Genomic DNA, 27,814 nt, shown 5'->3' with positions numbered 1-27,814 from the left:
GACTTTTGGAGATGAAGAAGGAAAATGCTTCTTTGGGAACTGGAGAGGAAGCTAGCAGATGACACCGTGTTTGCCATGTGCCTTTCTAGCCAAGGGAGAAATGCTGGCCGTGTTTGCCAAGTGCCTTTCCTCTTGAGAGAGAAACCCTGAACTTCATAAGCTTTTTTGAATCAAGGTATCTTTCCCTGGATGCCTTTGATTGGACATTTCCATAGAGTCACTCTAATTGGAACATTTCCATGGCCTGAAAACTTTAAATTGCAACTTATTAAATTCCCCTTTTTAAAAGCCATTGAGTTTCTGGTATATTGCCTTCTGGCAGCTAGCAACTAGAACAGGGAGCTTGGCCACCCCATGGTTTAGGAAGAAAGTTGCCACCTCAGGCCTCAGTGAGGGTGAAGCACATTCCCTGGGAATTAGAGAGAACCTTGCCATCACTTGACTGTCATGGAGGAATTGAGCATGTGACCCAGACATGACAGAGAGCTCAGGTACCACACAGATGCTTGAAGAGGCTGGTTCTGAAAACAGTGGTCTCCCCAAAGTGAACCCTCACCCCACTACATGGAGAGGGTAGGGCTACTACATAAGCCCTTGAAGAGAGTGGTATTGCTGCTTTCTCAAGCCCTGAAGATAAAATGTCTTTCTGTAGATGACTCTCAGACTTCAAAATCTAATGAGGATTTCCCTTCAGGTTATTGGTATTTGGGACCCTTGATCCATATTTTCCTTCTAATTTCTCCCTATGGAAATGGGAACATTTATCCTATGACTACTTCTTTTGTATATTTTAAGAAGATAACTTGTGCTAAGTTTCACAGGTCCACAGCCAGAGAAGAATTTTGCCTTAAGACAAAGCAAAAAAGTCTACAACTGATTTTGATGCTTTTTTGTTTTTTGTTTTTGTATGCTGTATGGTGGGGTTGTATTTCATTCTTTTTTAAATATGAGTATCTCGTTATTGCAGCACCATTTCTTAAATTTCTTTTGTTTGTTTGTTTTTGTTTTTTATTTGCTTGTTTGCTTGTTTTGGGCAGTGCATGGGCTGGGAAACGAACCCAGGTCTCCGGCATGACAGGCAAAGATTTTACCACTGAACTAATTCTCGCACCACTTCTGTAGCTGATTTTGAAAAGATTGTGCACCTATTCATTGTTACTGAAATGATTTAAGCTTTTGTGATATTGTTTTGGAATGAATGTGTTTTGCAAATGTAAGGAACATGTCTTTTTGGGGGTCCAGAGGGTAGACTGTTCTGCTTTGGAGCTAATGTGAAAAACCATGTTCTTTTAATTCATTCTTGTAGGGGCAGACCTATTGTGGGTGGGACCTTTTGGCTAGGCTGTTTCCATGGCAATATGACTCAGCGCATTCAAGGTGGGTCTTAATCCTTTTGCTGGAGTCATTTATGAGAGGATAAAAGACAGATGAAACTCAGAAAACTTAGCAGAGAACCTAAGACAGAAACATCCTGGAGAAACAAGCAAGGACCTGCAGAAGCCCAGAGACATTTTGGAGAGAAGGACCAGCAGCCATTGCCATGTGCCTTCCCATGTGGCAGAGGAACCCTGGATGCCACTGGCCTTTCTTCCATGGAGGCATCCTCTTGTTGTTGCCTTAATTTGGACATTTCTATGGCCTTAGAATTATGACTTGTTACTTAATAATTCCCCATTGAGAAAGCCAATCCATTCCTGTTATACTGCATTCCGGGAGCTTTAGCAAACCTGAACACCCTACTTCCAGAATTTTCCCTTCAGGTAAAAGCAGCTTGAGAACAGCAAAAGAAGTGTAATAAACTATAGAGGCAGACAATCTGGGGCAAAGCCTTGCCTGCTTCAAATATACAGGAGAGGGAGTTCTGTTTCCTGGGAAACCGAGGAGACAACTAATCTCATGTAAACAAGGGAAATCTGTAATAATCAGCAAACGCCCAGGATAAGATGCAGGCCCAGAAATAGGCGGAAAATCCTGCAAACTGCTTGGGCCTCAGGCAGTGGGAGAGAACTGTCAAAGCTCAAGAACATCTGTCTTATCACCAACTGGTTACAAAACCAGGAAACAAATAACTCAGGGAAAAAAGCCCAGAGTTAATATTTTACAATGTAAAGTAAAGTTTCCAATAAAAGCATACAAGACAAAGAAATAGGAAATGACGGTTCATTCAATGGAAAAGGATAAAAATCCAGAGAAGACCAAGAAAAAAGACGAGAATGTGGACCTGGCAAACAAAGCCTTTGAGTCTATGGTCTTAAAGATGTCCAAGGAGATGAAGGAAAATACAAGGAAATAACAAAATTATATCAGGAAAACAATTAATGTGCAATATAAGAGTCTTAATAAAGAGATAGAAAATTTTTAAAAGGAACCAAACAGAACTACTGTAGTTAAAAATCACCTTAACTGAAATGAAAAATGGCCATAAGGGTTTCAGAGCTTATTAGAGGTAGAAGAAGAAAGAATCAGTAAACTTGAAGACAAGACACTGGAAATGGGTCATGCTGTAGAGAAAATAAGAAGAATTATTAAAAGTGAAAACCATCAAAGTCATATCTGGGACACTATCAAGCATAATGCATTATGGGATTCTTATAAAGAGAAGAAAGAGAAAAAGAGGCAGAAGAAATACTCAAAGATTCCATTTCCTGCTCACTAAAATGACTACTATTAAAACAAATAGAAAACAAGTGTTGGAGAGGATATGTAGAAATAGGAACATATTCACTGCTGTTAGGAAGGTGGAATGATGCAGCTGTTGTGGAAGATAGTTTGGCAGTTCCTCAGGAAGCTGATTATAGAACTAATATATGACCTAGCAGTCCCACTTCTGGACATATACCAGTAAAAATTGAAATCAGGGTACTGAACAGATATTTACACAGTGATGTTCCTGGTGGCATTATTTACAATTGTCAAAAGATGAAAGCAACCCAAGTGTCCATCAACCAATGAATGGATAAATAAAATGTGATATATACATAAAATAGAATATTATTCAGCTGTAATAAAGGAATGAAGCCTGTATGGTAGTTAGATTCAGGTATCAACTTGGTCAGGTGAAGGTGCCTAGTTTTGTTGCTGTGGACTTGAGCCAATAGCATGTGAAACTCATCTGTTGCTCATTACATCTGCAGTCAGCTAGGAGGCATGCATGCTTCAATGAATATTTGATTTAATTGGCCGGTGCTTAAGTGAGAGCTCAACGTAGCACAGCCCAAGCAACTCAGCATACCTCATATCAGCACTCACAGCTCATCCCAGGGGAAAGTTGTTGGAACCCAGGGGCCTGTAGAGAAGGCCAGCAGAGATCACCCTGTGCTTTCCCACATAAGAAGGAACCTCAGTTGAAAGGTACCTGCCTTTCCTCTGAAGAACTATGTTAACTAAATAAATCCCCTTTTATTGAAAGCCAATCTGCCTCTGGTGTGTTGCAATCCAGCAGCTAGCAAACTAGAACACCTTGGTATATACAAAAACATCAATGAATCTTGAAGAAATCCCGTTGACTGAAATAAGCCAGACACAAAAGGACAAATATAATAGGACCTCAGTTTTTTGAAATAATTAGAAAAAACAAACTTATACACTCAGAACCTAGAATATACCCTGGATTACCAGGGTATGGGGTAGGAATAGAGAACGGGAAGTTGTCTTAAAATTTATAGGGTTCCTGTTTGGAATGATGAGAATGTTTTAGAAATGAATGACAATGAAGATAGCACAACATTGTGAATGTTACTAACAACTGAAATATATATTTGAATGTGATTAAAAAGGGGAAATGTCAGACTGTATACAGAATAAACATTCTGAAGTATACTACACAAACAGTGAATCCAAAGTTAAACCATAGAATATAATTAATAGTTCAATTTAATAATGTGATGTCTTTAATTGCAATAAGTGTACCACACCAATGCAAGGTGTTCATAATAAGGTGGTATATGGGAATCCTGTATTTTATGTGATTGTTCTATAAAACCACAATTTCTCTAATGAATTTTAAAACTTAAAAAAAAGCCAATCCACTACCTTTTCTTTTTTGGTTTTTAGTTTTTTTTCTCTTTTTCTGTTATGTTTCCAGGTCTGGCAGATTCCGGAGGAATAGGAAGGGATATTGTCCTAAGTTTTGGTGACCTCAAAAGCAGCAGTTTCTGGCTTCCCACTATCATATAACAAGAGACTAGAAGGAGAAATGCACTTCATTTTTTTTTTCTGTTTTTTCTTTTTTTGTAGAAGTGTTTTGTCTGTTTGTATTTTTTTCTTTTTTATTTTTTTCCTAGTTCTTTTATTTTTCTGATTTTTCTTTATTTTTTCCTTCTTGTTCTTAGTCTGGAAGACTGAAGAGTGGGGGAACTAGATTTCCAGCATGATGACAGCATAATACATAGAATGTCCACGTTTTACCAGAAAATTGCAAAACATACAAGGAGACAGGAAAATTAGATTCAATCACAGGAAAAATATAAATTGACAGAAAATATCCCACTGGAAGGGAAGTTTCTGGAATTACTAATTAGATATAATAGAATAACTATAACATAGGAGCAATGAGTTAAAGGAAATAACGAACAAGGAAGTAAAAGAAGTCAGGAAAACCTATGAACAAAATGAGAATTTCAATAATGAGGTAGAAATTATAAAACGTAACCAATAAAATTTTGGTTCTCAAAATGACAATACCTGAAATGAAAAATACAAGAGGTATTCAAGAGAAGGTTGGATGAAGCAGAAGAAAGGATCAGTGAACTCAAAGACAAAGCAATTGAAATTGTCCAGGTGGAGGAGCAGAAAGGAAAGAGCGAAAATATGAAGAAAGCATGAGGAACTTGTGGGACACCAACAAGTGTACCCATGTAGGTATTACAGGAATCCTGTAAGGAGAAAGGGCCAGAAAAGTATTTGAAGAAATAATAGTAGAAATCTTTCCAAATCTAATAAAGAGTATGAATACACAAATACATATGCTCAATGAATGTCAAGCAAGATGAACCCAAGCAGATCTACACTGAGCTGCATTAGGATCAAACTGCCCAATGTCAAGGACAAAGACAGAATCTTAAAAAAAGCAAGAGAGAAGTGACATGTCAGATATAAAAGATCCTTAATAAGATTCATATTCAATTTGTTAATAGAAATCATGGAAGTCAGAAAACAGTGGAAGTGCATATTTAAGTTGCTGGGGTAGATGGAAACTGTTACAGAGAATGAGATACACAGCAAAGCTGTCCTTCAAAAATGAGGGTGAAGTTAAGATATTTCTATAAAAAGAAAAATTGAAGGAATTCATTACCACTAGCCCTGCCTTACAGGAAGTGCTAAAAAGAGTCCTCCATGTTGAAAGGGTGCTAGACAGTATCTGAATGCTGAATTAAGGAATAAAGATTTCCTGGTAAGTAAAAATATGGGGAAATATTGTAGAGTGAGTTGCCACATGGTATGTTGTGGTAACAAAGGCTCAGGGCATAATGGAAACTTTCAGCAAATGACTGCATTACTGCTTACACAGCATAAAGAGTTCAAAAGAGCAGGCGAAGAGACCCCGCTGTAACCAGTCTCCTGAGAGAGATCAAAACTGCTTTGTTTTTGTGGTTGGTAGATGGCAGCTCCACATAACCCACTATGCATCAGAGAAAAGAGACGAGACTATACTATGTGGCTTTTATATGCCTGGGGGAAGGACCCTGAAACTGATGAATTCTGCTTCAATTTTCTCCTGGGGCTGCTTGTTCCTGGTTTCCAGGTCTAAAGTCTGGATAAGCCTTTATATTAGACTTACCATCTCTTCCTGGTTATGGAAAAGAAGCAGCACAAAATAGAAAAGGTGGCATGGGATAGTCAAAGATTGGGTGATGGCTGTAGTGTGTGTGACTGTAATTTCCCCAGCAAATACAGGGGTCAGTATTGTTTCATGTTTCATTTGTAATGCTGTCTTTGACTTCCAATAATCTGTAAAATTAAAATGCATAAAAAACAAGAGTCTTCCCTACAGGCCAAACAATACATAAAGATAATTTGTGACAACAACATAAAAGGGAGGGATGGAGGGTTATAGCTACTATTTATGTGTAGGCTATTGATGTCAAATTGGAATCAGCACAAATTAAATTGCAATAGATTTGGTATGCTAAATCTAATCCTTATGGTAACTATAAAGAACATATCTAAAATATTACACAAAAAAACAAAGGATAAGTGATTCAAGTTTCTCATTACAAAGCAGAGAAACTTGCTAAGCAAAAAGGGAAGGTATAAGACTTGCAAAAAGCAATTAGAAAAGTGACAGAAGTAAATCTAGCTTTATCAATAATTTCCTTAAATGATCTGACAATTAGTCAGCAAAAGAGACCCTCTGGGTCCATTCCTTCTATACTTTCTCTATGGAGGCCCTGGGCAATCATAAAATGCATAGATGGAGAGGTGGGGATGTGGGAATAAGCTGGGTTGCACTGCCTGGCATTCCTGGGCTGATTGTAGGTAAGGGTGGTTGAAATAGTCTTGCAGCTCAAGGTCATTACATGAGGGAGCCTGGGGACCACCTGACCCATCTTGCCCACAAGCAGATTCACTGCTGAGATACACACCACCCATCTCCCAGCCCTAAGTTTGGCACCTTTCAGTGCACATGGAGATCTGCAATCTTGACTGGCTTAGCATCTGGTTGGGTCCTGGTCCAGCCAGTTGACTTAATTGGGGAAAGTTGGGCCTGAGGGGAAGAGGTGGCCCAAGACTGCCATCTACCATAATGGAAAAACAGCCTGGTAAATTGTCTTTCTGCTTATCTTCTAAGAGATCTCCAATTAAAGCTGCACCTCCTGCATGAAGTAATGGCCTTGGTTTGGCAGGGAATTACTGACAAATTAACTGCAAAAGGAGACCTCAACACAAACCCAAGCAACTACAAAATCTTAGATGAGCAAGAGAAATCAATTTTCAAAATAACCTTGTCTATATAATCAAATGTTTCAAAGGCAGCAGAAAATCACAAAACACTTGAAAATGCAAGAAAATATAGCCCTGTCAAATGACTAAACTAAAACACCAGAGGGAAAACAGAATTTGAAATAACTAAACAAAGATGTACATACAAATCTCATAAATAAGTTCAATGGGTTGGCTAAAGATATGAAGGCTGTGAAGAAGACCCTAGAAGAGAATAAAGAAGAATTTGAAAGAATAAATACAAAAACTACAGATCTTACAGAAAAGATATCGTAGATCAAGTTAAAAATATATGAGACACACAGCAGCAGATTTGAAGAGGCAGAAGAAAGAATACACCAAAGAACAAATATGAAAAAAATGGAAAATTTTAAATTAGATCTCAGAGAAATGATGGACAACAAAAAAATAACACACATGTAAGAATCATTGGTATCCCAGAGGAGAAAAGAAGAATAAAAGACTAGGAAGATTATTGGAGGAGATAATTGGAGAAAACATCCCAACCTTTATAAAAGACATAAATATGCAATTGAAAGAAGCCCAACAAACTCCAAATAGAATAAATCCAAACAGAACTACTCCAAAACACATACTAATCAGACTGTCAAATGTTGAAGAGAAGCAGAAAGTCCTAAAAGCAACAAAGAGAAAAGTGTTTCACCACATACAAAGGAAGCCACATAAGACTGAATTTGGACTACACAACAGGCACCATGGAGGCAAGAAGGCATGATCTGATATATTTAAGATTCTGAGAGAAAAAAACTCCCAGCAAGAAGTCTCTATCCAACAAAGTTGCCCTTCAAAAGTGAGGGAGATTTTCACAGACAAACCAATACTGAGAGAATTTGTTAACAAGAGACCAGCTCTGCAAGGAATACTAAAGGGAGTTGTGTAAGCTGGAAAAAAAAAAAAGATAAGAGAGGAGGTAAAGTTTTAAGAGTATTAGTGAGGGTAACTTAAATGATAAAAAAAGAAAGGGGAAAAATATAGATTTGACAAATAAAAACCGAGGGATAAAATGGTAGATTCAAGAACTGGCTTTACAGTAATATCTTTGAATGTAAATAGACTAAACTCACCAATTAAAAGACACAGATTGGCAGAGTGGATTAAACAATATGATCCATCTATATGCTGCTTACAAAAGACTCATTTTACACTAAAGTATACAAATACATTGAAAGTTAAAGGACAGAAAAATGATATTCTATCAAGCTGTAACTAAAAGAAAGGAGAAGCAATTCTATTAATATCTGACAAAATAGATTTCAAAAGTAAAGATGTCATAAAAGACAAGGAAGAGTACTATATATTAATAAAAGGGACATCTTATCAAGAAGAAATATCAATCCTAAATGTTTATGCACCCAATCAAAGAGTCCCAAAGTACATGAAGCAAACGGGTAAAAATGAAGGAAGCAACAGATATTTCAACAATAATAGGGGGAGACTTCAATACACCACTCTCTTCTTTAGATGGAATAATCAGACAGAGGATCAACAAAGAATAGAAAGCTTAATGTGATAAATGAATTAGACCTAACATATATAGTGATCATTACACCCCAAAACACCAGGATACACATTCTTCTCAAATGTCCTGGAACATTCTCCAGGATAGATCATATGCTGGGGCAAAACAAAACTTGTTTTGTTTTTAAAACATAGAAATTATTCAAGAACTTTCTTTGACTAAAATGGAACTCAATGGAAATAATCACCAAAGAATCAGAACTTTCACAAATATATGGAGACTCTATCTCACACTCTTAAATAATCACTCTTAAACAATAACACTCTCAAACAATCTTTCTTCAAAGAAGAAATAGTAACAGAAATCCGTAAATATCTAGATATAAAAGAAAATGAGAATATAATATATCAGAACTTATGGGATGTGGCAAAGGCAGTGCTGAGAGGGAAATTTATTACCCAAAATGTCTATTTTAAAATAGAAGAAATAACAAGAATGAAGGACTAAACTGCTCACCTGGAGGAATTAGAGAAAGAACAGCAAACTAACCTCAAAGCAAATAAAAGAAGAGAAATAAAGACTAAAGCAGAGCTACATGAGCTGAAGAACAAAAAAAAAAACAAAAAAAACAAAAAATGAAAAGAGTCAAACTAAAATACGTTTTTTTTTTTTTTTGAGAAAATCAATAAAATTGATGGACCCTTAGCTAGACTGATAAGGAAAAGAAGAAAGAAGAAGATAAAAATAAATTAAATTATTAATTTATTTTTAATAATTAATTAAAGGGGAGTCATTACCATGGACCCCAATGAAATTTTTTTAAAGCTGTAAGATTCTATGAACTACTATATGTCAATAAGCTCGACTAATCAGATGAAATGGACAAATTCCTAGAAACACACGAACAACCTACATTGACTCAAGAAGAAATAGAACACCTCAATAAATCAATTAAAAATAAAGAAAAAAATAAAGATATTCAGTCATCAAAAATCTTCCAACAAAGAAAAGCCTTAGGTCAGATGGCATTACTGGGGAATTTTGCTGAATATTCCAAGAAGAACTAACACCATTCCTGCTCAAGCTCTTCCAAAACTTTGAGGAAAAAGGAACATTACCAAACTCATTTTATGACTCTGACATCATTATAATACCAAAACTGGGTAAATATACTGCAAGAAAGGAAATTACAGGCCAATCTCCCTTATGAATATAGATGCAAAAATTCTCAACAAAATACTTGCAAATTGAATCCAACAGCACATTAAAAAAAAAGAATTATACACCATGACCCAGTAGGATTTATACCAGGCATGCAAAGGTGGTTTAATACAAGCAAATCAATCAACGAAATACATTAACAAGTCAAAAGAGGACAAATCACATGGTATCTCAACTGACACTGAAAAAGCATTCAATAAAATTCAGCATCCTTTTCTGATAAAAAACATTTCAAAAGGTAAGAATTGTAGGAAATTTCTTCAATGTTATAAAGAGCATATATAAAAAAGGCACAGCCTGCATCATAATTAATGGTGAGAGTCTGAAAGCCTTTCCCCTGAGATCAGGAATGAAACAAGTATGTCCACTCTCACCACTATTATTCAACACTGTGCTAGAAGTTGTAACTAGAGCAATCAGATAAGAAAAGGATATAAAAAGCATCCTAATTAGAAAGGAAGTGGTAAAACTTTCATTATTTGCAGATGACATTGCCTTATACTTGCAAAATCCTGAGATATCTACAATTAAGCTACTTGAGCTAATAAATAAATTCAGCAAAGTGCTGGGATACAAAATTAATTTAAAGTTCAGTAATGCTTCTATACACAAGTAATTACCTAACTGAGAAGATAATTAAGAAAAAAAATTCCATTCACAAAGCAAGTAGAAGAATCAAATATCTAGGAATAAACTTAACCAGGGACGTAAAGTACCTGCACATGGAAAACTACAATTCATTGCTGAAAGAAACCAAAGAAAATCTAAAGAGGTGGAAAGACATTTCATGTTCATGGACAGGAAGGCTAAATATCATTGAGATGTCAAATTTACCCAAATTGACCTACAGATTCAATGCAATACCAATAAAAATTCCAACAACTTACTTTGAAGACTTGGAAAAGCTAGTTATCAAATTTATTTGGAAGGGAAATGAATCATGGATATCCATGAACATACTAAAAAAGAAAATGAAGTGGGAGGATTTATACTTCTTGATATTAAAGCTTATTATAAAACTGAAAGTTCAGAAATAGTTCCCCAAATCTATGGTCAATTGATCTTGGACAAGACCCCCAATCCACTGAACGAGGACAGAGTAGTCTTTTCAATAAATGGGGTTGGGAGAACTGGATATCCATAGCCAAAGGAGTGAAAAAGGACTTCTACCACATGCTGTATACAAAAATTAACTCAAACTATATCAAAGATCTAAATATAAGGGCCAGTACCAGAAAACTTCTAATAGAAAATAGAGAGGGACATCTTCAATTGGAGGTAGCTTCTTCAACCTAATACCCAAAATGCAATCATTGAAAGAAAAAAATTGATACACAGGATTTCTTCAAAATATAACCCTTCTGCATTTCAAAGGGCTTTGTCAGAAAGATGAAGAAGCAGTCATTGGGAGAAAATATTTGGAAACTGTATATCTGATAAGAATTTGATATCCAGTATATAAAGATATCTTACAACTCCAGAACAAAAGGACAGACAACCCAACTATTAAATGGGCAATAGATATAAATAGGCATTTTTCAAAAGAAGAAATACAAATGGCTAAAAACACATGAAAAGCTGTTCATTATCATTAGGTATAAAGGCAATGCAAATCAAAACCCCAATGAGATATCATCTAACACCGACAAGAATGGCTGTCATTAAACAAACAGGAAACTATAAATGTTGGAGATGTACAGAAATTGGAATGCTTATGCATTGCTTATGGGAATGTATATGGTACAGCCACTGTGGTATACAGCTTGATGGTTCCTCAACAAGTAAATATTGAGTTGCCCTATGACTCAGAGATACCATTACTTGGTATCTCTGGAGAGCTGACAGCAGTATCATGAACAAACATTGCACAGCAATGTTAGTAGCAGCATTATTGATCATTTCCAAAAGAAAGAAACAATGCAAGTGTCCATCAACAAATGAGTGGATAAACAAAATGTGGTGTGTGTGTGTGTATATACATTATATATTTATTATATATATATAATATATATATATAATATTATGCAGCAGTAAGAATAAATAAGATACCGAAGCATATGACAACATGGAGGAAACTTGAGGACAGAATGCTAGATGAAATAAGCCAGACACAAAAAGATAGATACTGCATGATTTCACTAATGTGAAACCCCCTCAAAAATGTAAATTCAGAGTCTTAAAGTGTAAAATATAGGGAATCTAGAGATATGCAGGAGCACAAGAAAGTGGTTACTTAATATGTGCAGACTAGTTAACAAGATTGAACTTAAAAGTGTGGGAATGGATAGAGGTGAAGGTATTTCATTAGTCGGTTTATAAGTAATAGTGCCATAAACGAAGGTAATATGATTGAAAGGGATTGTTTAGAGCCATGTACCTCACCAATTAGATTACAAATATAAATACGTTCTTGCATGAACTACTTCAAAATTATGACAATTATACAAAGAATTAATAGAAGAAGAGTATATGGGAAAAACTATGCATTGCATGCTATGGTTTATATTTAACAGGAATACTTCACTGGTACCACAGCAATACTAGAGGTAAATAAATGGGGGGGGACAAGAATTAAGGGGATCCTCTTTGAATTTTCTATTTGGTGTGGGTGTGTCTAGCTGTTATTTTTCTCTGTGGAACAATGAAAATTGTCAAAAATTGAGAGTGAAGATGGTTGGACAAGTAAGGGAAGATACCATAAAACATTTTTTATTTTGGATAGAATATATGCTATATGAATAGATCTCAATGAAAACTACAGTTTCAAAATAAATAAACAGAAAGATTAAGTGCTAGAGAAAATGTGGATAGAGACGTATGCCTATTCAGTGTTGGTAGGGTAGCAGAATGAGTAGCCCCTCCAGAGAATAATGTAATGAGTCACAGGAGGCTAAATATAGGGTCACCATAGAATCAGGCAGTCCTATTACTGGGAATATACCCAAAAGAACTGAAAGCACGGTCTCAAATAGGCATTTTCACCCTGATGTTTATGGTGACATTGTTCACCTCCGATGGATGGAGGTGGCTAAAGGGTTCATTGACTGAGAAGCAGAAAGGCAAACTCTGGTGTATATGTATTATATTGTGCAACTACAGAAAGAAATAAAGTCATGAGGCATACAACAAAGTGAATGAACCATGAGGACATTATTTTGAGCAAAATAAGCCAGATACAAAAGAACAAGTATTGTATGGTCTATTTTAGATAATGCTTAAAAGAAAATTTGGCATAGATTGTAAGCTCTTACAGCAGTCACATTTATTTCCGAGATTTAAATGCTATTTCTAAATTCTGAGATGCTGTGCTGTATGTTTACAACCTGGTATTTTCCTGGAACTTTGGGTATCTGAGTGACACCTAAGATTCAGAGATGGAGTTCTGTGTCTCTGAAAGTCAGCATTCCCACATACAGAAATTGTTAAAGAAGCTGAAAGCAAGATCAGGTTTCAATTAGAGATAAGAATGAAGAAAATTTGGTTGGAATTAAAGTAAATCAGAATACAGGATAAAGGATGGTATTATCTGTATTTTAGAACTTCACCCACTATATGAGACCAAAGGAAGAGAGGTTTATTTTGTCTCAACCTAAATTTTCGGTACCATGCAAATAGCTGTCTAGCCAGTTCTGTTAAACATGCTAAACACATGGAGCCTAGAATTGGGAATGAGGGCTTGCAATTCTGTATAGCTTAATGTAATACTTATGTACATTTCAGAGAATGTTGGGGAAATAGTTAAAAAGTATTGGCAAAGTCCCTTGAGGGACTGGAGAAAAAATATGGAACTATTATGCTTTCCCACCTGGGAAATCCCTGATACTTTCTCAAGCATTAGGGACTTCCAAGTCAAAAGGCCAAGCCCTTGATCTTGAGCCTTGCTCTTACGAAACCTATAAATGTAAGAAGCTAAGCCTACCCATAATAATGCCTAAAAGTTATTTTCAGAGAAACTCTCTTGTTGTTCAGATGTGGCCTCTCTCTCTAAACCCAACTTTGCAGATAAAATCATTACCCTTCCCCCTAAGTGAGACATGACTTCCAGTGGGTTAAGTCTCCCTGGCAAAATGGGACATGACTCCAAGGGATGAACCTGGCCTTGGTAGTTTGGCTGCCTGACCAAAAGGGGGAAAGAAATCTAACAAAATAAGGTATCAGGTACTAAGAGATTTCAAATAGCATCAAGAGGGTATTTTGAAGGTTTCATTTTTGCAAGCTTCAGTTAAATATTGCTAATTGCCATGGTATGCCAAGCCCCAGTCAACAGTATTCCTGTAATCCCTCAAGAATACCTAGGGCTTTATCTGAGACTCTATAAATGTTTCACTCACTAAGTTTGTTTTTTGGAAACCCATAACCTCCAGATGGTTCCTAGGCCAGATAAGTCCTGAAACACAGTTACTAGTCTCTCCAAGAGTATCAACAAGTTGCAGCCCCCTACCCCATAAGGTTGATACCCCCTTTTCAATGTGAAACAATTAGGATTGTCATTGCCCAGGTATCCCTACAGATTAGGAGAAGGATCAAAGGAGAAGGAGGAGTTACACAGAGAAGATAGGATTTAACAAATGAGTATGACGACTGAATTATTATACTGGCATTTCCTGTTAGTCCCCAATGTCTTAGAGCCACTAGAAGGAAACACCTGAAATGGTGAAACTGTAACCCATATCATTCTTTGAATGCCACCTCCATTATTTGAAAAGGCCATTCTATTTCAATTGAGTAATCTTTGTTCTCTTGTCGAAAATCAGATAGCCATAAATGTGAGGATTGATTTCTAAACCCTCAATCCAATTCCATTGGTCTATAATCTGTCCTTGTGCCAGTACCATACTGTTTTAGTACTGTGGCTTTGCAATAATTTTAAACTTGGAAAGTATGAGTCTTCCATCTACATTCTGTTTTTTCAAGATGACTTTGGCTATTCATGGTACATTACCCTTCTATAAAAACTTGATGATTGGCTTTTCCATTTCTGGAAAGAAGGTTGTTGGAATTTTGATGGAACTTTTCTGTAACTACTTATCAAATGTACTTTGAAATTTATTGCCTCTTTGTATATAGTTATATTTCACTATAAAAAATTAAAGACAGTGGTTGTGGCTATATTAATATCAGACAAAATGGATTTTAAATAAAAACACAAGAGACAAAGAAGGCTATTACATGGAAATAAAAGGGTCAATTCAGAAGATTGAATAACTATAAACCAATATGCACTGAACAGCAGAGTACCAAAATGTATGAAGCAAATATTGACAAAATTGAAGGGAGAAATAGATAATTCTAAAATAATAGTTGGCTATTTCAGTACACCACTTTCAATACTGGATAGACTGCCTAAACAAAATATCAGTGAGGAAATGGAGGACCTGAGCAACACTATAAGGCAATTATATCTAACCAGGCTACATAGAACATTTCACCCAACTGCAGTGAAAAACACATTCTTTTCAAGTGCACATGGATCATTATTTGGGGCAAAAGAGAAGTCTCAATAAATTAAAAAATATTTAAAAAGTAACTTCTCTGACCAAAGGGGAATGAAGATAGAAATAAATGACAAAAAGAACATTGGAAAAATTACAATATGTGGAAATTAATGAACAGACAAGCAATGTGTTAAAGAAGAAATTACAAAGGAAATTAGTATATATTTAGAGACAAATGAAAAAAAAATGACACAATCTACCAAAATGTATGGAATGTAAAAAAAGTCAGTGGTCAGAGGAATATAAATACCTATATTAAAAATGATTAAAGATCCAAAATTAATAATATAACTTTATATCTCAAAGAACTAGAAAAATAAAGCAAAGTAAACACAAAGTTAGCAGAAAAAAAGAAAATAAGTAATATTATAGTAAAAATAATTGAAATAGAGAATAGAAAAATAATTGAGAGAATAAGCCAAACAAAGCATTGATTCATTGGGAAAAAAAAATCAATAAAATTAGCAAACCTTTAGATAAACTGTCAAAGAAACAAAGAAAAAATGCAAATAACTAAAATCAGAAAGGAAAATCTTGTATCACTATTGATCTTACAGAAAGAAGAAAGGATCATAAGAGACAAGAGCAATTGTATTCCAACAAATTATTTCATCTAGAAGAAACAGAAGACATTCCAGAAATAGATCAATTACCTAAACTGACACAAGACGAAATAGAAAACATCAACAAATCTATAACAACTACAGAGATTGAATCAATAATCAAAAACAAAGTCAATTTATAAAAAAGCCCAAATTATTAAAAAAAAAAGCTAACATTATACTCAATGGTGAAAGAGTGAAAGATGTAAAGATTTTCCCTTATCACCAAGGACAAGACAAAGATACCAACTGCTATACAATAATGTACTTGAAATTCCTGTCAGAGTAAGTAGGCAAGAAAAATAAATGAAATGCATCAAAATTGGAAAAGAAGATGTAAAATAATTTCAAGCTTCAGATGACATTATCTTGTACATAGAAAACCCAAAGGAATGTACAAGAAAATGATTTCAGCTAATAAACTAATTCAGCAAAGTGGTAGGGTAAAATATCAACACACAAAAAACAATTGTGTACCTATACATTAGCACTGAACAATCTTAAGAGAGAATTAAGAAAACAATTTTATTTACAATAGCATTTACATGAATAAAATATTTAAGGATACATTTAATTAAGTATACAAAAAACTTTCTATACTGAAAACTACAAAGCACCCCTGAAAGAAATTAAAGATTATTTAAACAAATGGCAAGATATCCCATGTTCATAGATTGGAAATCAACACCGTTAATAATACTATACAAAGTAATATACAAATTCAATGCAATCCCTAATAAATTAAAATTCCAGCAGCCTTTTTATTGTTTCTAGGTGTGGGTTTATTAGTTGCAATAAAAATAAAAGACTGATAGATCTTGAGTATATGAAAATTGTATATGTGTGTGTATGTGTATGCATGCATCTGCACACATATATGATACCTATTATACATGTATGAACAGATATCTCTATATACAGACACGTATATACATGCATATATAATATATATGTGCATATCTATAATATATTAGCATATATTGAGATCAGAGTTTGTGGTTAAATTATCAAAAGTTGTTTAATCATTAGCACTATGAAAAATAATGGCTTAGCTATGAATAGATAACACCTAAAATCAAGAAGGAGTAGCTTATCAGCAAAATATTTTGAGATATAGAGGAATTAACAAAGAAAAAAGGGCAAAAAGAGTTGAAAATTGTTGTATCTGGTAAGCATGAAATTTTAGAGCATAAAGATGTGGTAAGACAACCTAAATTTGATTGATAGCACAGAACACTGGCAAAGAGTGATCATGCCAGGTACTCACTTTGGCCTCCTGGAGATTTTCCTCATCTCTTGATGAGGGCTTCTGTCCTCATCTTCCTCTCTCTTGATTTTCTGCCTGTTTTGGAAGAGCACATTTTCTAATAGTTCTATAAGAAAAAGTGTATGGTTGGCAAAATTTGTGAGACAGTGTATGTGTGAATATATTTTTATTCTAAATTCACACTTCATAGTTGAGTGTAGAAATACAGCTTTGAAATAATTTCCAGATGACTTTTGAAGATATTGTTCCATTGTGTGTGAATTTCCATGTGTTATTGTGAAGCACAAAGCCATTGTATTTATTCTGCTTTACTATTTTATTATTATTGTTATAATTTTAATCTTTGAAGGATGTTCTCTTTCTCCCTGGTTGTCTGAAATTTCACAATGATGTGCCTCATGTTGGGTCCTTTTTCAATCTCTCCATATTGAAACAGATTTTTCAACTCAGAGAAATTCCCTTGAATTATTTTATCTCCTCCATTTCCTTTTCTATTCCCAGATTTTCGTTGTTCTTTCAGTCATATATTGGAACTCCTAGACTTTTCTTCTTATGTTTTCTGTGTATTTTCCTACTAATTTTTTCCTTCTCCTTCTTTCTTAGGATCACCAACTTTATTTTCCATACCTTCTATTGACCTGTTAATTTCTGCTATTATGTGTTTATTTCTCAAGTGCTATTATCTGATTTTCTCATTATTCTTCAATGTTTGTAAAATTGTTCTCTTTTTCACCGTTGCCACATCTTCTCTTATCCCTCTGATATTAATGATAACTGCTTTTCTCAAGATTTCTTCTTTTAGATCTGTTTGTCACCAAGTCACTGAAGACATCATCATTAATTATCATTATTAATGGGCTAGTTAAAATTCATACACTTGTCTAATGCAATTTAATAAAAAAACAAAATAACATAACCTATACAATAGACCTGTTTTGAGGAAACACAGAAAATTATAAAAATAATTTAAATTACGTCATGAAGAAATAGTCTTCCAAGTTCTGAATGTAGGACACTCTATTTACAAGACAACTGGCCTGAACTACTCAAAATGTCATGAAAAAAACAAAAGAAACAAAAAAACACAAAATTCTTCTATATTAAAAGTCTAAAGAGACACGAGCAAGAAATGCAATGTATGCAATCTGGTTGGATCATAGTATAAAAAATAAAGCTCAATAAAAACTACTACAGTACATTTAAATATGAAAGGTAAAATGATACTATGCCATTATTATCAATTTTCTTGGGTGCGAAAATGATGTTATATGGGTAAAGCCCTCATTTTTAGGAAATGAATGCTGAATTATCTATGGTGAAGTTTTATAATTCAGCATTTGAGAGAGAGAGAGAGAGGAGAAGAGAGAGCACACAAATATGGTAAATTGCTCATTGCACTATACATTCAGCTTTTCTGTGCGTTTGATGCTGTCAAAAGAAACAATTCACCACACATAAACATAAAGTGTTAAATGAGTTTATTAGGAGGTAAGAACTGCTTGCAAGCAGGGAGATCTCAAACTGGGAAAGTCAGAGTGTGAGTCCCCATAGTCTTCTAGTCATAATTCTTTACAAAGGCTCTTAGGGAATTTCCAAGTCAGGGGTTACGATAACTACCTGACATGAAACTTTCTTATTACATAAAGAAGTCTTACAGAGTAAGGAGCGGGTATGCATTGATTGGTAAGGCATGATTTTCCAATCTAATAAGCTATTTCTACTGGACCAAAACTGGTTTATCACCAAGTATGGGTAAAGTGCAATCCTTAAGGTATGTTCCATTTCCTTAGAAAGCTGCTATGGTCAATCGGTTTTGTTGGATTTGTTCCAAGGATGCCCTAAATATGTAGGCATTTTACTTAACAATCCCCATTCTTTTTAGTCAGTTTTTCCCTCCCTTCCTACCTCCAGGTCACAAGATCCTCTAATTTATCCTCCTCAGAATAAATCTGAAATAAGGTAAAAGTCATTATTAGATTAAGTGCAGGAGAAAGTGGAAGAGTGGAGTAAATCAAAGGGGTATAATAGATTTTCTTAAAAACCATTTACTTTAGTCCCAACTTCCCTTCAATTCAGAACTATCCAGCATTATTAATTCCTATAACTTTCTGGGCTACCTAATGCCAATTTAGGATTCAGTATTGTTGTATTACTAAATAAGTCGCCACTCACCTGAATGCTTTACAATTTCCAAATATTTGGTGTATTAGCCTATTTTCTGACTATTCTTGTGGATTTCTGAATGCTTTGTTTTTCATTCCTTCATGCTCATTTTAGTGAGATTTGAAGAGTAAGCAAAAGATATAACCACTCCTTTTTAACCAATATTCCCAGGAATGCATATGGTTAAAGAAAGGCATCAAAGATATATTCTTAATAAGGACATCATTTATATGTTATTTAAAAAATTTGGTATCCAATGATCCCAATTATATGAAGAAAATTATAAGTGCATAATGTATATCAGAAGGCTATATCTCAAAATTATACTGAAAATAAAATTCTGTGGTAGAACCACAGGTTAATTTTGTTTTCTTCTTTTTTTATTAATTAAATAAGTTGTGGGTTTACAGAAAAATTATGCCTCAAATAAAGGGTTCCCAAATGCCACCCAATTATTAATAACTTGCATTGGCATGGTACATTCATTACAACTGATGAAAGCACATTTTTATAACTACTATTAACTATATTCCATAGTTCAACTTGGGGGTTCACTGTATGTGTTCAGTTTATTCTAGAAACATATATGCAATTTAAAATTATTCTAAAAACATACATACAACTTAAAATTTCCCCTTTTAACCACATTCAAATATATAATTCAGTGCTGTTAATTACATTCTCACTGTTGCACTACCATCACCTCCATCTATTGCCAAAAGTATTCCATCATCCCAATAGTATGTTTTAAGCATTAACAACCTATTTCCTACCCTACTTTATCTCTTAGTGACCTATATTCCAGATTCTGATTCTATGAGTTTTCTTATTCTAATTATTTCATATCAGGGAATCACACAATATTTGTCCTTTTATGCCTGACTTATTTCACTCAACTTGGTATCTTTAAGGTTCATTCATGTTCCACATGTATCAGAACTACATTAGCTTTTTTTTCTTTTTCTTTTTGCTTTTATTTTCTAGAACCACAATACTTTTTATGGCGAATAATACCCAACTGTATGTATCTACCACATATTTTTTATCCACTCATCAGCTGATGGACCCTTGGGTTGCTTCCATCTTTTAGCAATTATAAATGCCACTGTGAACATCAGTGTGACCATATCTGCTCAAGTCCCTACTTTCAGATCTTTTCAGTAAATACCTAGAAGTGTAATTACCAGGTAAATAGAATAGTTCTATACTTAACTTTCTGAGGAACTGCCAAATTATTATTCAGAATGGTACTTCCATTTTACCTTCTAACCAATAATGAATGAGTGTTCCTATTTCTTCACATTCTCTCCAACACTTGTAATTTTCCATTTTATTAATAGTAGTCATTCTATTGAGTGAAAAATTGTATCACATTGAGATTATGACTTACATTTCTGTAATAGTTAATGATATTGAGCTTATTTTCATGTGCTTTTTGGCTATTTGTATACGTTCCTTAGAGATATGTCTATTCTTTTTTTTGCCCATTTTTCAAATTGGACTGTATGTCTTTTTCCTGCAAGTTTTTAGGGTTTCTTTATTTCTTCTGTATATGAAACCCTTATCAGATATGTGGTTTCCAAATATTTCCCCATATTTTACAAGTTATTGTGGTGGCTTGAAGCTGTATGTACTCCAAAGACATATTCTCTATTTAATCCATTCCTGTGGGTGTGGAACAATTCCAAGGAGGATCTTTTTGCTAAGGCTACTTCAGTGAAGGTGTGACTACCTCGTTTAGGATGGATCTTTTATAAATGGTATGAATACAGAGGAAGAGAGAAAAAACATGGAAGCACAATACTGACAGCAATGAAACCTGGAAGAGAAGGGAGAGAAGAGTAGATGCCACCATGTACCTTGCCATGTAACAGAGTACTCAAGGATCACCAGTAACTCATCTTCAGAAGGAAAGCATTTCCTTCATGATTCATTGATTTAGACATTTTTCTCTGACTCAAAACCATAAACTAATAAATTTCAGTTGTTAAGCTAACCCATTTCATGGTACCTACTTTGGAAAGACTAGCAAACTAACACAGTTGTCACTTTTATTTCAGATAAAATACTTTGATACACAAAAGTTTTCAGTTTTGATGAGGTCCCATTTATCTACTTTTATTCTTTTATTGCTTATGCTTTGGGTATAAAGTAAAAGAAATCATTGCCTAATACAGGGCCCTGAAGATGCTTCCTTATGTTTTCTTCTAGGAATTGTATAGTTCTGGCTCTTATATCTCGGTCTTTGATCCATTTTGAGTTGCTTTCTGTGAACAATGTGAGGTAGATGTCCACCTTCCTACTTTTGAATATGGAGATCCAGTTTTGCCACCTCCATTTTTTTAAAAGACCATTCTTTTTCAATTGAATAATATTTGTCCCCTTGTCAAAAATCAGTTAGCCATAAATGTGAGTTGATTTGTAAAACCCCCAATCCAATTCCATTGCTCTAAAATCTGTCCTTGTGCCAGTACCATGCTGTTTTGATACTGTGGCTTTGTATTATTATTATTATTATTATTATTATTATTATTATTTTTTGCATGGGCAGGCACTCAGAATCAAACCCAGGTCTCTGGCATGGAAGTTGAGAACTCTGCCTTTTGAGCCACTGTGGCCCACCCTGTAATAATTTTTAAACTTGGGAGGTATGAGTCTCCCATCTATGTTCTCTTTTTTCAAGATGACTTTGGCTATTCAGGCCCTTCCATATAAATTTTATGATTGGCTTTTCCATTTCTGGAGAGAAGGTTGTTGGAATTTTGATTGGTATTGCATTGAATCTATAAATTCCTTGGGGTAGAATTAACAATATTTATTCTTCCAATCCATGAACATGGAATGTTCTTCCATTTACTTTGGTCTACTTTAATTTCTTTTTGCAATATTTTGTAGTTTTCTGTGCACCAGTCCTTTATATACTTGTCTAAATTTATTCATAGATATTTTATTTTATTTGATTCTTTTAGTTGCTGTTGTGATTGGAATTTATTTTCTTGATTTCTTCTTCAGAATCTTCATTATTAGTATCTAGAAAAACTACTAGATTTTTAGGTGTTGATCTGTTTACTTATTAGCTGTAGGAGCTTTGTTGTGAGTTTTTCAGGATTTTCTGTATATAGGAACGTGCTATCTATAAATCAGGTAAGTATTACTTCATTTCCAATTTGGATATGTTTTATTTCTTTCCTTGCCTAATTACCATATTGAAGAGAATTCCTACTATTCCTAGTTTTCAAATGTCTTATCAAGCAGTAGTGCTGTATTTGGTCAAACACTTTTTCTGCATCAATTGAGATGATCATGCTTTTGTTTTTATTTTCCCCCTTCATTCTGTTTACATGATGTACTGCATACACCACTTGATCATGGTGTATACTTCTTTTATTGTGCTATTGGATTCTGTTGGTTAATGTTTTGTTGAGGGTTTTTGCATCTATATTCATAAGATATTGGCCTGTAATTTTCTTTTCTGGTATCTTTACCTAGCTTTGGTATGAGATTGATGCTTGTTTTGTAAAGTGAGTTAGGGAGTGTTTCTTCCTCTTCAATTTTTTGGAAGGATTTGTGGATTATGTTAATTTTGAATTTATATATTAAAGCAGGTCATCCTTCCTCCCAGGAACTCCACTTCAATTGTTTCTTACACTGCTTTTGTCGTCTCAAGCTCCAGGCAAATTCTGAGAGGAAGGACTCCAGAGAGGAATTTCCTGAGTCAGTCTTTTCCAGCCAGAAAAAGGCCAAGTACCCACAAAGTGAGATTCAGCCAGCCCCAAAATGCTCTGGGGAGTGGATTAATAAGGGGCCAGGAAGGGCACCAGGTGCTTCTACAAGGACTCCCAAAAGCTGGACCTTCTTGATCCTCTGCCCACAAATGCAAGTAGGGTTCTGTCTTGAAGTCTCCTCCACCATGTTTATCTTGGACAGATTGGAACAATGGCTACCCTCAGAGCTGGGGTCCTAGCAATTTGAAGTAGCTAGTCAAAAGTAGTGATCAGTTGTCAGATTGCACCCTCACTCCACTGGAACTTGGGGAAAATACTTTTTATATTCCTTTCTGACACCAGCAAACTCAGCCAGAAGCCAGATTCCACTGCTGTCTGCCACAAGAATGGGGGATGGTAATTGCTGTCGGAGAAAGCAATTCACTTGTATTTACTGCTGTACAAGTGGATTGTATTATAGTTACACTCTTTCTTCTGCTCTTTCCTGTATGCTGCACATTGTTCTACTGGACTGTAGTTTCGGAATAGTTGATTCAGACATATCCGGCTTATTTAATAGTTGTTCTGTTGGAAGGACTGATTCCTAGAGCTTTCTACTCTGTCATCTTTCCATGTAGGTTAAAGTTTCTTTCCTTTTTCTTGCTTAACTATGTTGGTAAATTTTCTGTAATGACAAGTATTCATTTTATAAAATGGAAAATGTGTAAAAGTCACACAAAAGAAAGTAGAGCAATTAACCCACACTTTTATATTGGCTTCTTAGAATCTGGCCAGGGTCCTAGAATAAAAGAATGTATTAAGAATATGAAATGGAATCCATATGATTTCAAATAATGTTACCAGTTTTAAGTATTAGTATGAAGCTCCTTCCTTGCTAAGGGACTAGTATGACTACAATGGAGAACCAAAAATCCTTTATAACTCTGTTCAAAGAATGGCTAGCTATCCCTTCAATGACAGCAATCTGAAAACCCTGTCTTGCTTGAGTTTATTGTTCATTCCTTAATGGGTGATAAGCTCTTTATCTTATTCAAACCAGTGCTTCCAAACTATGACTGTTAGGTAGATGAGACCAAAGGAGTGTCATGCATAGCTAAATCTGATTTTGAATAAATCTCCATGCATAATGAATTCAGTAACACTTCTGGAAGGAGAAAGGGAATCATGAGATCTTTATCTAAAAGCTTTCAGAAGACTTGATAGTATCCAGTTCTGCTCTCTAATCATCTGCCAAAAAGGGGTCAATCTCAAGGGGCCCCTCAAGTTGTTTACATTTGCCCTCTCCTCCCTTCTTTTCGAGCAATCTGAGCAGAGACAGGAAGTGTGCATGCAGTTTAAAAATTTTCATTATTTCAAGTCTTCATCAAAATTGAATAATGATATGACACTTGGTGAACTGTAAATTTCCAATAGGAAAGAGTAATGGGAAATTGAGCTTTCAGAGATCTGGGGAAAAGGTTTCATAGACCTCTGTTAAGAATGACCTTCCTTTCTTCCCACCAGCCTTCAAAGTTAAGGCCAGAAGTCCTTTTATAGGTTCACTTTCAAACAATGTGACCTTTGATGCAAGCTCAAAACTCTGGCTCGCAGACTTTGCAGATTAGTATGGAGTTCTATTTTTATTATTTATTTCCTGTATTTACTTTACTGAAGCCATTCACCAGCATCTGCACACTTCTTGCCCCAAACTTTCTTCCAGGTTGTAAATCTTTTAGATTCCATTCCTCAACGTGGTTACTAATACTGGCTCCCATTCCTCTATACTCTGAAACTCTTGCAGACTTGAACACATTCCATCTACTGTTATTCTCCCCTTAGCTGCTGTCTCGGACCAGAATCCTACTTCTTTGCTTGAACCACTGCTAAAAGTAACACTTTCTGACAAGTATCCTCGAATCAAGTCCAAAGTCTGAATTCTCTGTGCACTTTCCATGTAAACCCTCATGAGTAAACTCTCAGAAGAGAGAAAGCTGTCATCTTTTTCTTGCATGAAAATTCATGCAAGAAAAGCAATTCTACTGGTACTTATATTTCTCTTAATTATGAATATCAAGAGTGTGTAATCACTCAGCTCTGAACAGTGGTCTTTATAAGCTCTATGTAGTTTCTCTCAAATTTGGAGCAGGATGCAGGCCACTGGCTGTACATACTGTAAAGTTAGGAAGTATAGATTACTGAAACCCCAATACAAATGAAGTTTCCAGATGACATTTTGCCTGCAGCTTGTCCTTATTCAGCACTATGTAGGATGTATATGGGGATCCATGGATCTTGTTTATATGGTACATAGTTCACACCTATCTTGCCAAGGTCTTCCTGGCTTAACCATCCTTCTGCCTTCTCCAGCCTTGCCCACTCCCTCTGTCCTAGTCTGGATGAAATGAGCACTCTTATTATAAAATCTTACTTTCCTTCCTCCATCCAAAGGCCTTGTCTTTAATAATTTAATTTGGCAAATTTGATGTATAACTATACATGTTATGCTTTTAGTTTAGGAAAAGTTCATTATTAGAATGACTCAAAAGATAAGATCTCCCTTGATAACTTGGTATATAGGATTTTGGTTAATCAACCATTCTTATTACAGAGAATTTTAAATGTATTATTCAAGAATTAATGATTCTCTCAAAATATATTTGAAATTCTTCTAATTTTCAAAGTAGTTTTCTGAGTGCCAATGCTATAAATATAAAACTGATATGAACATATTAGTAAGCTTATACTCAATGATACTGCCAAGTATTTATCATAATAGAATATTCATTATACTTTTGATTAATATCTTAATTAAAGATTCATTTTTATAAGGACTACAAATGTGTTAAGTATTTAGTAAATTAAAAAGATATTAAATAACTTGAAAATTAAGTACCTCCACCTAGAACATGGTGGATGTTTCAGTTTGCTAAAGTTGCTGAAATGCAATATGCCAGAAATGGATTGGCTTTTACAATAGGATTTATTAGCTTAAAAGTTTACAGTGCTGATGTCATGAAAATGTCCAAGTAAAGACATGAACAAGTTGAAATCTTCTCCTCTAAGACTGGGTACTGGTGGTCCTCAGCTCCGTTGTCATATGGCCAGACACATAACAACATCTGCTGGTCTCTCCCTTCTTTCCTAGGTTTCATTGCATCCAGCTTCAGTGGCTTCCTCTGTGTTTTGTGATTTCTCTGTGCTACTGTGTATCCTTTCTCAGATTCTCTACCTTTCTCTCTGGATTTCATCCTTATAAAAGATGTCAGTAGGAGGATTAAGGCTCACCCTGAATGAAGTGGGTCACATCTTAATTTAACATCCTATTCACCAAAAGATCCTACTTACAATATGTCCACACCCACAGTATATAGAGATCCCTTACATCCCTTACATCTCTCAGTACTACCTTACCCTGGATTGAAGTCAATGGACAACTATAATAACTTTATCCAGACAGAGTCTTAACAGTTCAGACCTTTCAAGAATAAATGTTTGTGTCACTCCATTAGGAAATAATCAAGACACTCTGACCTGCTTCTGAGGGTCAAGAGAATATGGATCAGGTAGTGAAAACAGGTAATATGATCAGTGCAAAGAAATATTCTATTACTCCTTTTGTCTATTTTATATTTTAGACTATTATTCAGGTATGAGTTAAAACAATACAATTACTCATTTTAAGAGTTCAGTTTGATTCGTTTGATAAATATATATGGACATGTAATCATCAAAAAGATGAAATTTTTCTGGGAACAGCCGCATAATTTTCAGGACCAAGTATAACCTGAAAGGTGGAATTCTTTGTTCAAATATTATTAAAACTTGCCTCGAAGAAAGCACAAAGCCGTTTTGAGTGCAGTTCCTTGTGTGAGTACACAGTTTGCACACCTATGAAACTGGTCTTGGTTATATCACCCCCAAATTTCCCTCATTCCTTTTTTAGTTAATCCCTGGAACCAGCAAGTACTGATCTACTTTTTAATTTTAGTTGTGCCTTTTCTAGAATTTCATTAAAATGTAATCATATAATATATATGTCTGGCTTTCAGTTTCATCAATTTTCACTACTGCTCCATTTTCTACTTCATTCATTATTGTTTCTATGATAGTTATTATTTCTTTTCCTTTACCTATTTTGGATTTAATTTTTATAGCCTCTTGAGGTGGATGCTTAGATCATTATGTATTCCTTGTCTTCTAAAATAAGCCTTTATAACTCTAAATATAAACACTACTGTGTTTATAGCTTCTTTAGCTGCATTTCCCAAGTTTTGATATATTGTGTTTTCATTTTCATTCAATTTGAGAAATTGTCTAATTTCCCTTATGGTTTCTTCTATTTAGACATAAGTGCTTTAAAAAATTTCCAGACATTCACATATTTCCCAGATTTCTTTTTGCTACTGATTCTAATTTTATTCTTTTTGGGTTGCATAATACGAATTTAATTATTTTTAATTTATTGGAAGTTCTTCTTTGAACTACTATATGCTTTATTCTAGTGCAAGTTTTAAGTGCACTTGAAAAGCAATGTCTTTTCTTATTATTGGGTGGAGTAGTTGGTAGCTATCAATCAGGGCAGTTTAATCAATTGTGTGTCTAAATTCTCTATATCATTATCAGTTTTCTGTCTACTTGTCTGTAACAAGAGAAAGAATATTGAAATCTCCAGTATTGTTGACTTGTATTTTTAGTTTTTAATTATGTCAATTTTCCTTCAAATATTTTTGAATTTTTGTTAGATGTATATACTTGTACAGTTGTATCTTCCTACTGTTTTGACCCTTCTATCATTATGAAGCATCTTTCTTTGTTACTGGTAATATATCTTAATAAATTTTTACATAATATAGCAACTCCAAGTCTCCTGTTGTTACTGTTTCCTTGATATATATTTCCATCATTTCATTTTCAACCTACAATGTCTTTGAATTTAAGTA

The 27,814-nt window shown here is 34.6% G+C and overlaps 1 long non-coding RNA gene across 2 annotated transcripts in view; it reads right to left on the bottom strand.

Moving 5' to 3' along the window:
- Positions 1-27,814, bottom strand: part of LOC143668583 (uncharacterized) — a 53,295-nt gene that overhangs the window by 9,268 nt on the left and 16,213 nt on the right. For both annotated transcript variants that reach the window (XR_013168534.1, XR_013168490.1), the window contains exon 2: positions 17,008-17,082. This is a non-coding gene — a long non-coding RNA (uncharacterized LOC143668583). The remainder of the gene's footprint in view (positions 1-17,007; positions 17,083-27,814) is intronic.

The sequence above is a fragment of the Tamandua tetradactyla genome, chromosome 1 (genome assembly GCF_023851605.1).
Source record: "Tamandua tetradactyla isolate mTamTet1 chromosome 1, mTamTet1.pri, whole genome shotgun sequence".
NCBI lineage: Eukaryota > Metazoa > Chordata > Mammalia > Pilosa > Myrmecophagidae > Tamandua > Tamandua tetradactyla.
This window is presented reverse-complemented; position numbering and strand designations above follow the sequence as displayed.